Source organism: Scyliorhinus torazame, chromosome 15 (genome assembly GCF_047496885.1).
Source record: "Scyliorhinus torazame isolate Kashiwa2021f chromosome 15, sScyTor2.1, whole genome shotgun sequence".
Taxonomy (NCBI): Eukaryota; Metazoa; Chordata; class Chondrichthyes; order Carcharhiniformes; family Scyliorhinidae; genus Scyliorhinus; species Scyliorhinus torazame.
In genome coordinates, this window is record NC_092721.1 from 7,795,406 (window position 1) to 7,807,604 (window position 12,199).

The following is a 12,199-nucleotide window of genomic DNA, read 5'->3' on the forward strand; positions in this document are numbered from 1 at the left end:
AAGTGAATCCCAGTAATTTAGTATTTAGAAGTGAATCCCAGTAATTTAGTATTTAGAAGTGAATCCCAGTAATTTAGTATTAAGACTTGAATCCCAGTACTTTAGTATTTAGAAGTGAATCCGTGTACTTTAGTATTTAGAAGTGAATCCCAGTAATTTAGTATTTAGAAGTGAATCCCTGTACTTTAGTATTTAGAAGTGAATCCCTGTACATTAGTATTTAGAAGTGAATCCCAGTACTTTAGTATTTAGCAGTGAATCCCTGTACTTTAGTATTTAGAAGTGAATCCCTGTACTTTAGTATTTAGAAGTGAATCCCTGTACATTAGTATTTAGAAGAGAATCCCAGTAATTTAGTATTTAGAAGTGAATCCCAGTAATTTAGTATTTAGAAGTGAATCCCTGTACATTAGTATTTAGAAGAGAATCCCAGTAATTTAGTATTTAGAAGTGAATCCCAGTAATTTTGTATTTAGAAGTGAATCCCTGTACATTAGTATTTAGAAGTGAATCCCAGTACTTTAGTATTTAGCAGTGAATCCCTATACTTTAGTATTTAGAAGTGAATCACAATAATTTAGTATTTAGAAGTGAATCCCAGTACTTTAGTATTTAGAAGTGAATCCCTGTACATTAGTATTTAGAAGTGAATCCCAGTAATTTAGTATTTAGAAGTGAATCCCAGTAATTTAGTATTTAGAAGTGAATCCCAGTAATTTAGTATTTAGAAGTGAATCCCAGTACTTTAGTATTTAGAAGTGAATCCCAGTACATTAGTATTCAGAAGTGAATCCCAGTAATTTCGTATTTAGAAGTGAATCCGTGTACTTTAGTATTTAGAAGTGAATCCCTGTACTTTAGTATTTAGAAGTGAATCCCAGTAATTTAGTATTTAGAAGTGAATCCCAGCACATTAGTATTCAGAAGTGAATCCCAGTAATTTAGTATTTAGAAGTGAATCCCAGTACTTTAGTATTTAGCAGTGAATCCCTATACTTTAGTATTTAGAAGTGAATCACAATAATTTAGTATTTAGAAGTGAATCCCAGTACTTTAGTATTTAGAAGTGAATCCCTGTACATTAGTATTTAGAAGTGAATCCCAGTAATTTAGTATTTAGAAGTGAATCCCAGTAATTTAGTATTTAGAAGTGAATCCCAGTAATTTAGTATTTAGAAGTGAATCCCAGTACTTTAGTAATTAGAAGTGAATCCCAGTACATTAGTATTTAGAAGTGAATCCCAGTAATTTAGTATTTAGAAATGAATCCCTGTACATTAGTATTTAGAAGTGAATCCCAGTACTTTAGTATTTAGCAGTGAATCCCTATACTTTAGTATTTAGAAGTGAACCCCAGTAATTTAGAATTTAGAAGTGAATCCCAGTAATTTAGTATTTAGAAGTGAATCCCAGTAATTTAGTATTTAGAAGTGAATCCCAGTAATTTAGTATTAAGACTTGAATCCCAGTACTTTAGTATTTAGAAGTGAATCCGTGTACTTTAGTATTTAGAAGTGAATCCCAGTAATTTAGTATTTAGAAGTGAATCCCTGTACTTTAGTATTTAGAAGTGAATCCCTGTACATTAGTATTTAGAAGTGAATCCCAGTACTTTAGTATTTAGCAGTGAATCCCTGTACTTTAGTATTTAGAAGTGAATCCCTGTACTTTAGTATTTAGAAGTGAATCCCTGTACTTTAGTATTTAGAAGAGAATCCCAGTAATTTAGTATTTAGAAGTGAATCCCAGTAATTTAGTATTTAGAAGTGAATCCCTGTACATTAGTATTTAGAAGAGAATCCCAGTAATTTAGTATTTAGAAGTGAATCCCAGTAATTTAGTATTTAGAAGTGAATCCCTGTACATTAGTATTTAGAAGTGAATCCCAGTACTTTAGTATTTAGCAGTGAATCCCTATACTTTAGTATTTAGAAGTGAATCACAATAATTTAGTATTTAGAAGTGAATCCCAGTACTTTAGTATTTAGAAGTGAATCCCTGTACATTAGTATTTAGAAGTGAATCTCAGTAATTTAGTATTTAGAAGTGAATCCCAGTAATTTAGTATTTAGAAGTGAATCCCAGTAATTTAGTATTTAGAAGTGAATCCCAGTACTTTAGTATTTAGAAGTGAATCCCAGTACATTAGTATTCAGAAGTGAATCCCAGTAATTTAGTATTTAGAAGTGAATCCGTGTACTTTAGTATTTAGAAGTGAATCCCTGTACTTTAGTATTTAGAAGTGAATCCCAGTAATTTAGTATTTAGAAGTGAATCCCAGCACATTAGTATTCAGAAGTGAATCCCAGTAATTTAGTATTTAGAAGTGAATCCCAGTACTTTAGTATTTAGCAGTGAATCCCTATACTTTAGTATTTAGAAGTGAATCACAATAATTTAGTATTTAGAAGTGAATCCCAGTACTTTAGTATTTAGAAGTGAATCCCTGTACATTAGTATTTAGAAGTGAATCCCAGTAATTTAGTATTCAGAAGTGAATCCCAGTAATTTAGTATTTAGAAGTGAATCCCAGTAATTTAGTATTTAGAAGTGAATCCCAGTACTTTAGTAATTAGAAGTGAATCCCAGTACATTAGTATTCAGAAGTGAATCCCAGTAATTTAGTATTTAGAAGTGAATCCCAGTACTTTAGTATTTAGAAGTGAATCCCTGTACTTTAGTATTTAGAAGTGAATCCGTGTACTTTAGTATTTAGAAGTGAATCCCTGTACTTTAGTATTTAGAAGTGAACCCCAGTAATTTAGTATTTAGAAGTGAATCCCAGTACTTTAGTATTTAGAAGTGAATCCCAGTACTTTAGTATTTAGAAGTGAATCCCAGTAATTTAGTATTTAGAAATGAATCCCTGTACATTAGTATTTAGAAGTGAATCCCAGTACTTTAGTATTTAGCAGTGAATCCCTATACTTTAGTATTTAGAAGTGAACCCCAGTAATTTAGAATTTAGAAGTGAATCCCAGTAATTTAGTATTTAGAAGTGAATCCCAGTAATTTAGTATTTAGAAGTGAATCCCAGTAATTTAGTATTAAGACTTGAATCCCAGTACTTTAGTATTTAGAAGTGAATCCGTGTACTTTAGTATTTAGAAGTGAATCCCAGTAATTTAGTATTTAGAAGTGAATCCCTGTACTTTAGTATTTAGAAGTGAATCCCTGTACATTAGTATTTAGAAGTGAATCCCAGTACTTTAGTATTTAGCAGTGAATCCCTGTACTTTAGTATTTAGAAGTGAATCCCTGTACTTTAGTATTTAGAAGTGAATCCCTGTACTTTAGTATTTAGAAGAGAATCCCAGTAATTTAGTATTTAGAAGTGAATCCCAGTAATTTAGTATTTAGAAGTGAATCCCTGTACATTAGTATTTAGAAGAGAATCCCAGTAATTTAGTATTTAGAAGTGAATCCCAGTAATTTAGTATTTAGAAGTGAATCCCTGTACATTAGTATTTAGAAGTGAATCCCAGTACTTTAGTATTTAGCAGTGAATCCCTATACTTTAGTATTTAGAAGTGAATCACAATAATTTAGTATTTAGAAGTGAATCCCAGTACTTTAGTATTTAGAAGTGAATCCCTGTACATTAGTATTTAGAAGTGAATCTCAGTAATTTAGTATTTAGAAGTGAATCCCAGTAATTTAGTATTTAGAAGTGAATCCCAGTAATTTAGTATTTAGAAGTGAATCCCAGTACTTTAGTATTTAGAAGTGAATCCCAGTACATTAGTATTCAGAAGTGAATCCCAGTAATTTAGTATTTAGAAGTGAATCCGTGTACTTTAGTATTTAGAAGTGAATCCCTGTACTTTAGTATTTAGAAGTGAATCCCAGTAATTTAGTATTTAGAAGTGAATCCCAGCACATTAGTATTCAGAAGTGAATCCCAGTAATTTAGTATTTAGAAGTGAATCCCAGTACTTTAGTATTTAGCAGTGAATCCCTATACTTTAGTATTTAGAAGTGAATCACAATAATTTAGTATTTAGAAGTGAATCCCAGTACTTTAGTATTTAGAAGTGAATCCCTGTACATTAGTATTTAGAAGTGAATCCCAGTAATTTAGTATTTAGAAGTGAATCCCAGTAATTTAGTATTTAGAAGTGAATCCCAGTAATTTAGTATTTAGAAGTGAATCCCAGTACTTTAGTAATTAGAAGTGAATCCCAGTACATTAGTATTCAGAAGTGAATCCCAGTAATTTAGTATTTAGAAGTGAATCCCAGTACTTTAGTATTTAGAAGTGAATCCCTGTACTTTAGTATTTAGAAGTGAATCCGTGTACTTTAGTATTTAGAAGTGAATCCCTGTACTTTAGTATTTAGAAGTGAACCCCAGTAATTTAGTATTTAGAAGTGAATCCCAGTACTTTAGTATTTAGAAGTGAATCCCAGTACTTTAGTATTTAGAAGTGAATCCCAGTAATTTAGTATTTAGAAGTGAATCCCAGTACTTTAGTATTTAGAAGTGAATCCCTCTACATTAGTATTTAGAAGTGAATCCCAGTACTTTAGTATTTAGAAGTGAATCCCTGTACTTTAGTATTTAGAAGTGAATCCCAGTAATTTAGTATTTAGAAGTGAATCCCAGTACTTTAGTATTTAGCAACGAATCCCTGTACTTTAGTATTTAGCAGCGAATCACTGTACTTTAGTATTTAGCAGCGAATCCCTGTACTTTAGTATTTAGAAGTGAATCCCAGTACTTTAGTATTTAGAAGTGAATCCCTCTACATTAGTATTTAGAAGTGAATCCCAGTACTTTAGTATTTAGAAGTGAATCCCTCTACATTAGTATTTAGAAGTGAATCCCAGTACTTTAGTATTTAGAAGTGAATCCCTCTACATTAGTATTTAGAAGTGAATCCCAGTAATTTAATATTTAGAAGTGAATCCCAGTAATTTAGTATTTAGAAGTGAATCCCAGTACTTTAGTATTTAGAAGTGAATCCCAGTACTTTAGTATTTAGAAGTGAACCCCTCTACATTAGTATTTAGAAGTGAATCCCAGTAATTTAATATTTAGAAGTGAATCCCAGTAATTTAGTATTTAGAAGTGAATCCCAGTACTTTAGTATTTAGAAGTGAATCCCTGTACTTTAGTATTTAGAAGTGAATCCCTGTACTTTAGTATTTAGAAGTGAATCCCAGTAATTTAGTATTTAGAAGTGAATCCCAGTACTTTAGTATTTAGAAGTGAATCCCTGTACTTTAGTATTTAGAAGTGAATCCCAGTGATTTAGTATTTAGAAGTGAATCCCAGTACTTTAGTATTTAGAAGTGAATCCCAGTACTTTAGTATTTAGAAGTGAATCCCAGTACTTTAGTATTTAGAAGTGAATCCCTGTACTTTAGTATTTAGAAGTGAATCCCAGTACTTTAGTATTTAGCAGCGAATCCCAGTACTTTAGTATTTAGAAGTGAATCCCAGTACTTTAGTATTTAGAAGTGAATCCCAGTACTTTAGTATTTAGAAGTGAATCCCAGTAATTTAGTATTTAGAAGTGAATCCCAGTACTTTAGTATTTAGAAGTGAATCCCAGTAATTTAGTATTTAGAAGTGAATCCCAGTACTTTAGTATTTAGAAGTGAATCCCAGTAATTTAGTATTTAGAAGTGAATCTCTGTCCTTTAGTATTTAGAAGTGAATCCCAGTACTTTAGTATTTAGAAGTGAATCTCTGTCCTTTAGTATTTAGAAGTGAATCTCTGTCCTTTAGTATTTAGAATTGAGTCCCAGTAATTTAGTATTTAGAAGTGAATCCCAGTAATTTAGTATTTAGAAGTGAATCTCTGTCCTTTAGTATTTAGAATTGAGTCCCAGTAATTTAGTGTTTAGAAGTGAATCCCAGTACTTTAGTATTTAGAAGTGAATCCCTCTACATTAGTATTTAGAAGTGAATCCCAGTACTTTAGTATTTAGAAGTGAATCCCTCTACATTAGTATTTAGAAGTGAATCCCAGTACTTTAGTATTTAGAAGTGAATCCCTCTACATTAGTATTTAGAAGTGAATCCCAGTAATTTAATATTTAGAAGTGAATCCCAGTAATTTAGTATTTAGAAGTGAATCCCAGTACTTTAGTATTTATAAGTGAATCCCAGTACTTTAGTATTTAGAAGTGAACCCCTCTACATTAGTATTTAGAAGTGAATCCCAGTAATTTAATATTTAGAAGTGAATCCCAGTAATTTAGTATTTAGAAGTGAATCCCAGTAATTTAGTATTTAGAAGTGAATCCCAGTACTTTAGTATTTAGAAGTGAATCCCTGTACTTTAGTATTTAGAAGTGAATCCCAGTACTTTAGTATTTAGAAGTGAATCCCAGTACTTTAGTATTTAGAAGTGAATCCCTGTACTTTAGTATTTAGAAGTGAATCCCTGTACTTTAGTATTTAGAAGTGAATCCCAGTAATTTAGTATTTAGAAGTGAATCCCAGTACTTTAGTATTTAGAAGTGAATCCCTGTACTTTAGTATTTAGAAGTGAATCCCAGTAATTTAGTATTTAGAAGTGAATCCCAGTACTTTAGTATTTAGAAGTGAATCCCAGTACTTTAGTATTTAGAAGTGAATCCCAGTACTTTAGTATTTAGAAGTGAATCCCTGTACTTTAGTATTTAGAAGTGAATCCCAGTACTTTAGTATTTAGAAGTGAATCCCAGTACTTTAGTATTTAGCAGCGAATCCCAGTACTTTAGTATTTAGAAGTGAATCCCAGTACTTTAGTATTTAGAAGTGAATCCCAGTACTTTAGTATTTAGAAGTGAATCCCAGTACTTTAGTATTTAGAAGTGAATCCCAGTAATTTAGTATTTAGAAGTGAATCCCAGTACTTTAGTATTTAGAAGTGAATCCCAGTAATTTAGTATTTAGAAGTGAATCCCAGTACTTTAGTATTTAGAAGTGAATCCCAGTAATTTAGTATTTAGAAGTGAATCTCTGTCCTTTAGTATTTAGAAGTGAATCCCAGTACTTTAGTATTTAGAAGTGAATCTCTGTCCTTTAGTATTTAGAAGTGAATCTCTGTCCTTTAGTATTTAGAATTGAGTCCCAGTAATTTAGTATTTAGAAGTGAATCCCAGTAATTTAGTATTTAGAAGTGAATCTCTGTCCTTTAGTATTTAGAATTGAGTCCCAGTAATTTAGTGTTTAGAAGTGAATCCCAGTACTTTAGTATTTAGAAGTGAATCTCTGTCCTTTAATATTTAGAATTGAGTCCCAGTAATTTAGTATTTAGAAGTGAATCCCAGTAATTTAGTATTTAGAAGTGAATCTCTGTCCTTTAGTATTTAGAAGTGAATCCCTGTACTTTAGTATTTAGAAGTGAATCCCAGTACTTTAGCATTTAGAAGTGAATCCCAGTACTTTAGTTTTTAGAAGTGAATCCCAGTACTTTAGTATTTAGAAGTGAATCCCAGTACTTTAGTATTTAGAAGTGAATCCCTGTACTTTAGTATTTAGAAGTGAATCCCAGTACTTTAGTATTTAGAAGTGAATCCCAGTACTTTAGTATTTAGAAGTGAATCCCAGTACTTTAGTATTTAGAAGTGAATCCCTGTACATTAGTATTTAGAAGGGAATCCCAGTAATTTAGTATTAAGAAGTGAATCCCAGTAATTTAGTATTTAGAAGTGAATCCCTGTACTTTAGTATTTAGAAGTGAATCCCAGTACTTTAGTATTTAGAAGTGAATCCCAGTACTTTAATATTTAGAAGTGAATCCCTGTACTTTAGTATTTAGAAGTGAATCCCAGTACTTTAGTATTTAGAAGTGAATCCCAGTACTTTAATATTTAGAAGTAAATCCCAGTAATTTAGTATTTAGAAGTGAATCCCAGTACTTTAGTATTTAGAAGTGAATCCCAGTACTTTAATATTTAGAAGTGAATCCCTGTACTTTAGTATTTAGAAGTGAATCCCAGTACTTTAATATTTAGAAGTGAATCCCTGTACTTTAGTATTTAGAAGTGAATCCCAGTAATTTAGTATTGAGAAGTGAATCCCAGTAATTTAGTATTTAGAAGTGAATCCCAGTAATTTAGTATTTAGAAGTGAATCCCAGTAATTTATTATTTAGAAGTGAATCCCAGTACTTTAGTATTTAGAAGTGAATCCCAGTACTTTAATATTTAGAAGTGAATCCCAGTACTTTAATATTTTGAAGTGAATCCCAGTAATTTAGTATTTAGAAGTGAATCCCAGTACTTTAGTATTTAGAAGTGAATCCCAGTAATTTAGTATTTAGAAGTGAATCCCTGTACTTTAGTATTTAGAAGTGAATCCCAGTACTTTAGTATTTAGAAGTGAATCCCAGTACTTTAATATTTAGAAGTGAATCTCTGTCCTTTAGTATTTAGAAGTGAATCCCAGTACTTTAGTGTTTAGAAGTGAATCCCAGTAATTTAGTATTTAGAAGTGAATCCCAGTAATTTAGTATTTAGAAGTGAATCCATGTACTTTAATATTTTGAAGTGAATCCCAGTAATTTAGTATTTAGAAGTGAATCCCAGTACTTTAGTATTTAGAAGTGAATCCCAGTAATTTAGTATTTAGAAGTGAATCCCAGTACTTTAGTATTTAGAAGTGAATCCCAGTAATTTAGTATTTAGAAGTGAATCCCAGTACTTTAATATTTAGAAGTGAATCCCTGTACTTTAGTATTTAGAAGTGAATCCCAGTAATTTAGTATTTAGAAGTGAATCCCAGTAATTTAGTATTTAGAAGTGAATCCCAGTAATTTAGTATTTAGAAGTGAATCCCTGTACTTTAGTATTTAGAAGTGAATCCCAGTACTTTAGTATTTAGAAGTGAATCCCAGTACTTTAGTATTTAGAAGTGAATCCCAGTAATTTAGTATTTAGAAGTGAATCCCAGTACTTTAGTATTTAGAAGTGAATCCCAGTAATTTAGTATTTAGAAGTGAATCCCTGTACTTTAGTATTTAGAAGTGAATCCCAGTACTTTAGTATTTAGAAGTGAATCCCAGTACTTTAATATTTAGAAGTGAATCCCTGTACTTTAGTATTTAGAAGTGAATCCCAGTAATTTAGTATTTAGAAGTGAATCCCAGTAATTTAGTATTTAGAAGTGAATCCCAGTAATTTAGTATTTAGAAGTGAATCCCTGTACTTTAGTATTTAGAAGTGAATCCCTCTACATTAGTATTTAGAAGTGAATCCCAGTACTTTAGTATTTAGAAGTGAATCCCTGTACTTTAGTATTTAGAAGTGAATCCCAGTAATTTAGTATTTAGAAGTGAATCCCAGTACTTTAGTATTTAGCAACGAATCCCTGTACTTTAGTATTTAGCAGCGAATCACTGTACTTTAGTATTTAGCAGCGAATCCCTGTACTTTAGTATTTAGAAGTGAATCCCAGTACTTCAGTATTTAGAAGGGAATCCCAGTACTTTAGTATTTAGAAGTGAATCCCTCTACATTAGTATTTAGAAGTGAATCCCAGTACTTTAGTATTTAGAAGTGAATCCCTCTACATTAGTATTTAGAAGTGAATCCCAGTACTTTAGTATTTAGAAGTGAATCCCTCTACATTAGTATTTAGAAGTGAATCCCAGTACTTTAGTATTTAGAAGTGAATCCCTCTACATTAGTGTTTAGAAGTGAATCCCAGTAATTTAATATTTAGAAGTGAATCCCAGTAATTTAGTATTTAGAAGTGAATCCCAGTAATTTAGTATTTAGAAGTGAATCCCAGTACTTTAGTATTTAGAAGTGAATCCCTGTACTTTAGTATTTAGAAGTGAATCCCAGTACTTCAGTATTTAGAAGTGAATCCCTGTACTTTAGTATTTAGAAGTGAATCCCAGTACTTTAGTATTTAGAAGTGAATCCCTGTACTTCAGTATTTAGAAGTGAACCCCTGTACTTTAGTATTTAGAAGTGAATCCCAGTAATTTAGTATTTAGAAGTGAATCCCAGTACTTTAGTATTTAGAAGTGAATCCCTGTACTTTAGTATTTAGAAGTGAATCCCAGTAATTTAGTATTTAGAAGTGAATCCCAGTACTTTAGTATTTAGAAGTGAATCCCAGTACTTTAGTATTTAGAAGTGAATCCCTGTACTTTAGTATTTAGAAGTGAATCCCAGTACTTTAGTATTTAGAAGTGAATCCCAGTACTTTAGTATTTAGCAGCGAATCCCAGTACTTTAGTATTTAGAAGTGAATCCCAGTACTTTAGTATTTAGAAGTGAATCCCAGTACTTTAGTATTTAGAAGTGAATCCCAGTACTTTAGTATTTAGAAGTGAATCCCAGTAATTTAGTATTTAGAAGTGAATCCCAGTACTTTAGTATTTAGAAGTGAATCCCAGTAATTTAGTATTTAGAAGTGAATCCCAGTACTTTAGTATTTAGAAGTGAATCCCAGTAATTTAGTATTTAGAAGTGAATCTCTGTCCTTTAGTATTTAGAAGTGAATCCCAGTACTTTAGTACTTAGAAGTGAATCTCTGTCCTTTAGTATTTAGAAGTGAATCTCTGTCCTTTAGTATTTAGAATTGAGTCCCAGTAATTTAGTATTTACAAGTGAATCCCAGTAATTTAGTATTTAGAAGTGAATCTCTGTCCTTTAGTATTTAGAATTGAGTCCCAGTAATTTAGTGTTTAGAAGTGAATCCCAGTACTTTAGTATTTAGAAGTGAATCTCTGTCCTTTAGTATTTAGAATTGAGTCCCAGTAATTTAGTATTTAGAAGTGAATCCCAGTAATTTAGTATTTAGAAGTGAATCTCTGTCCTTTAGTATTTAGAAGTGAATCCCTGTACTTTAGTATTTAGAAGTGAATCCCAGTACTTTAGCATTTAGAAGTGAATCCCAGTACTTTAGTATTTAGAAGTGAATCCCAGTACTTTAGTATTTAGAAGTGAATCCCAGTACTTTAGTATTTAGAAGTGAATCCCTGTACTTTAGTATTTAGAAGTGAATCCCAGTACTTTAGTATTTAGAAGTGAATCCCAGTACTTTAGTATTTAGAAGTGAATCCCAGTACTTTAGTATTTAGAAGTGAATCCCTGTACATTAGTATTTAGAAGGGAATCCCAGTAATTTAGTATTTAGAAGTGAATCCCTGTACTTTAGTATTTAGAAGTGAATCCCAGTACTTTAGTATTTAGAAGTGAATCCCAGTACTTTAATATTTAGAAGTAAATCCCAGTAATTTAGTATTTAGAAGTGAATCCCAGTAATTTAGTATTTAGAAGTGAATCCCAGTAATTTAGTATTTAGAAGTGAATCCCTGTACTTTAGTATTTAGAAGTGAATCCCAGTACTTTAGTATTTAGAAGTGAATCCCAGTACTTTAGTGTTTAGAAGTGAATCCCAGTAATTTAGTATTTAGAAATGAATCCCAGTACTTTAGTATTTAGAAGTGAATCCCAGTACTTTAGTATTTAGAAGTGAATCCCAGTAATTTAGTATTTAGAAGTGAATCCCAGTAATTTAGTATTTAGAAGTGAATCCCTGTACTTTAGTATTTAGAAGTGAATCCCTCTACATTAGTATTTAGAAGTGAATCCCAGTACTTTAGTATTTAGAAGTGAATCCCTGTACTTTAGTATTTAGAAGTGAATCCCAGTAATTTAGTAATTAGAAGTGAATCCCAGTACTTCAGTATTTAGCAACGAATCCCTGTACTTTAGTATTTAGCAGCGAATCACTGTACTTTAGTATTTAGCAGCGAATCCCTGTACTTTAGTATTTAGAAGTGAATCCCAGTACTTCAGTATTTAGAAGGGAATCCCAGTACTTTAGTATTTAGAAGTGAATCCCTCTACATTAGTATTTAGAAGTGAATCCCAGTACTTTAGTATTTAGAAGTGAATCCCTCTACATTAGTATTTAGAAGTGAATCCCAGTACTTTAGTATTTAGAAGTGAATCCCTCTACATTAGTATTTAGAAGTGAATCCCAGTAATTTAATATTTAGAAGTGAATCCCAGTAATTTAGTATTTAGAAGTGAATCCCAGTAATTTAGTATTTAGAAGTGAATCCCAGTACTTTAGTATTTAGAAGTGAATCCCTGTACTTTAGTATTTAGAAGTGAATCCCAGTACTTCAGTATTTAGAAGTGAATCCCTGTACTTTAGTATTTAGAAGTGAATCCCAGTACTTTAGTATTTAGAAGTGAATCCCTGTACTTTAGTATTTAGAAGTGAACCCCTGTACTTT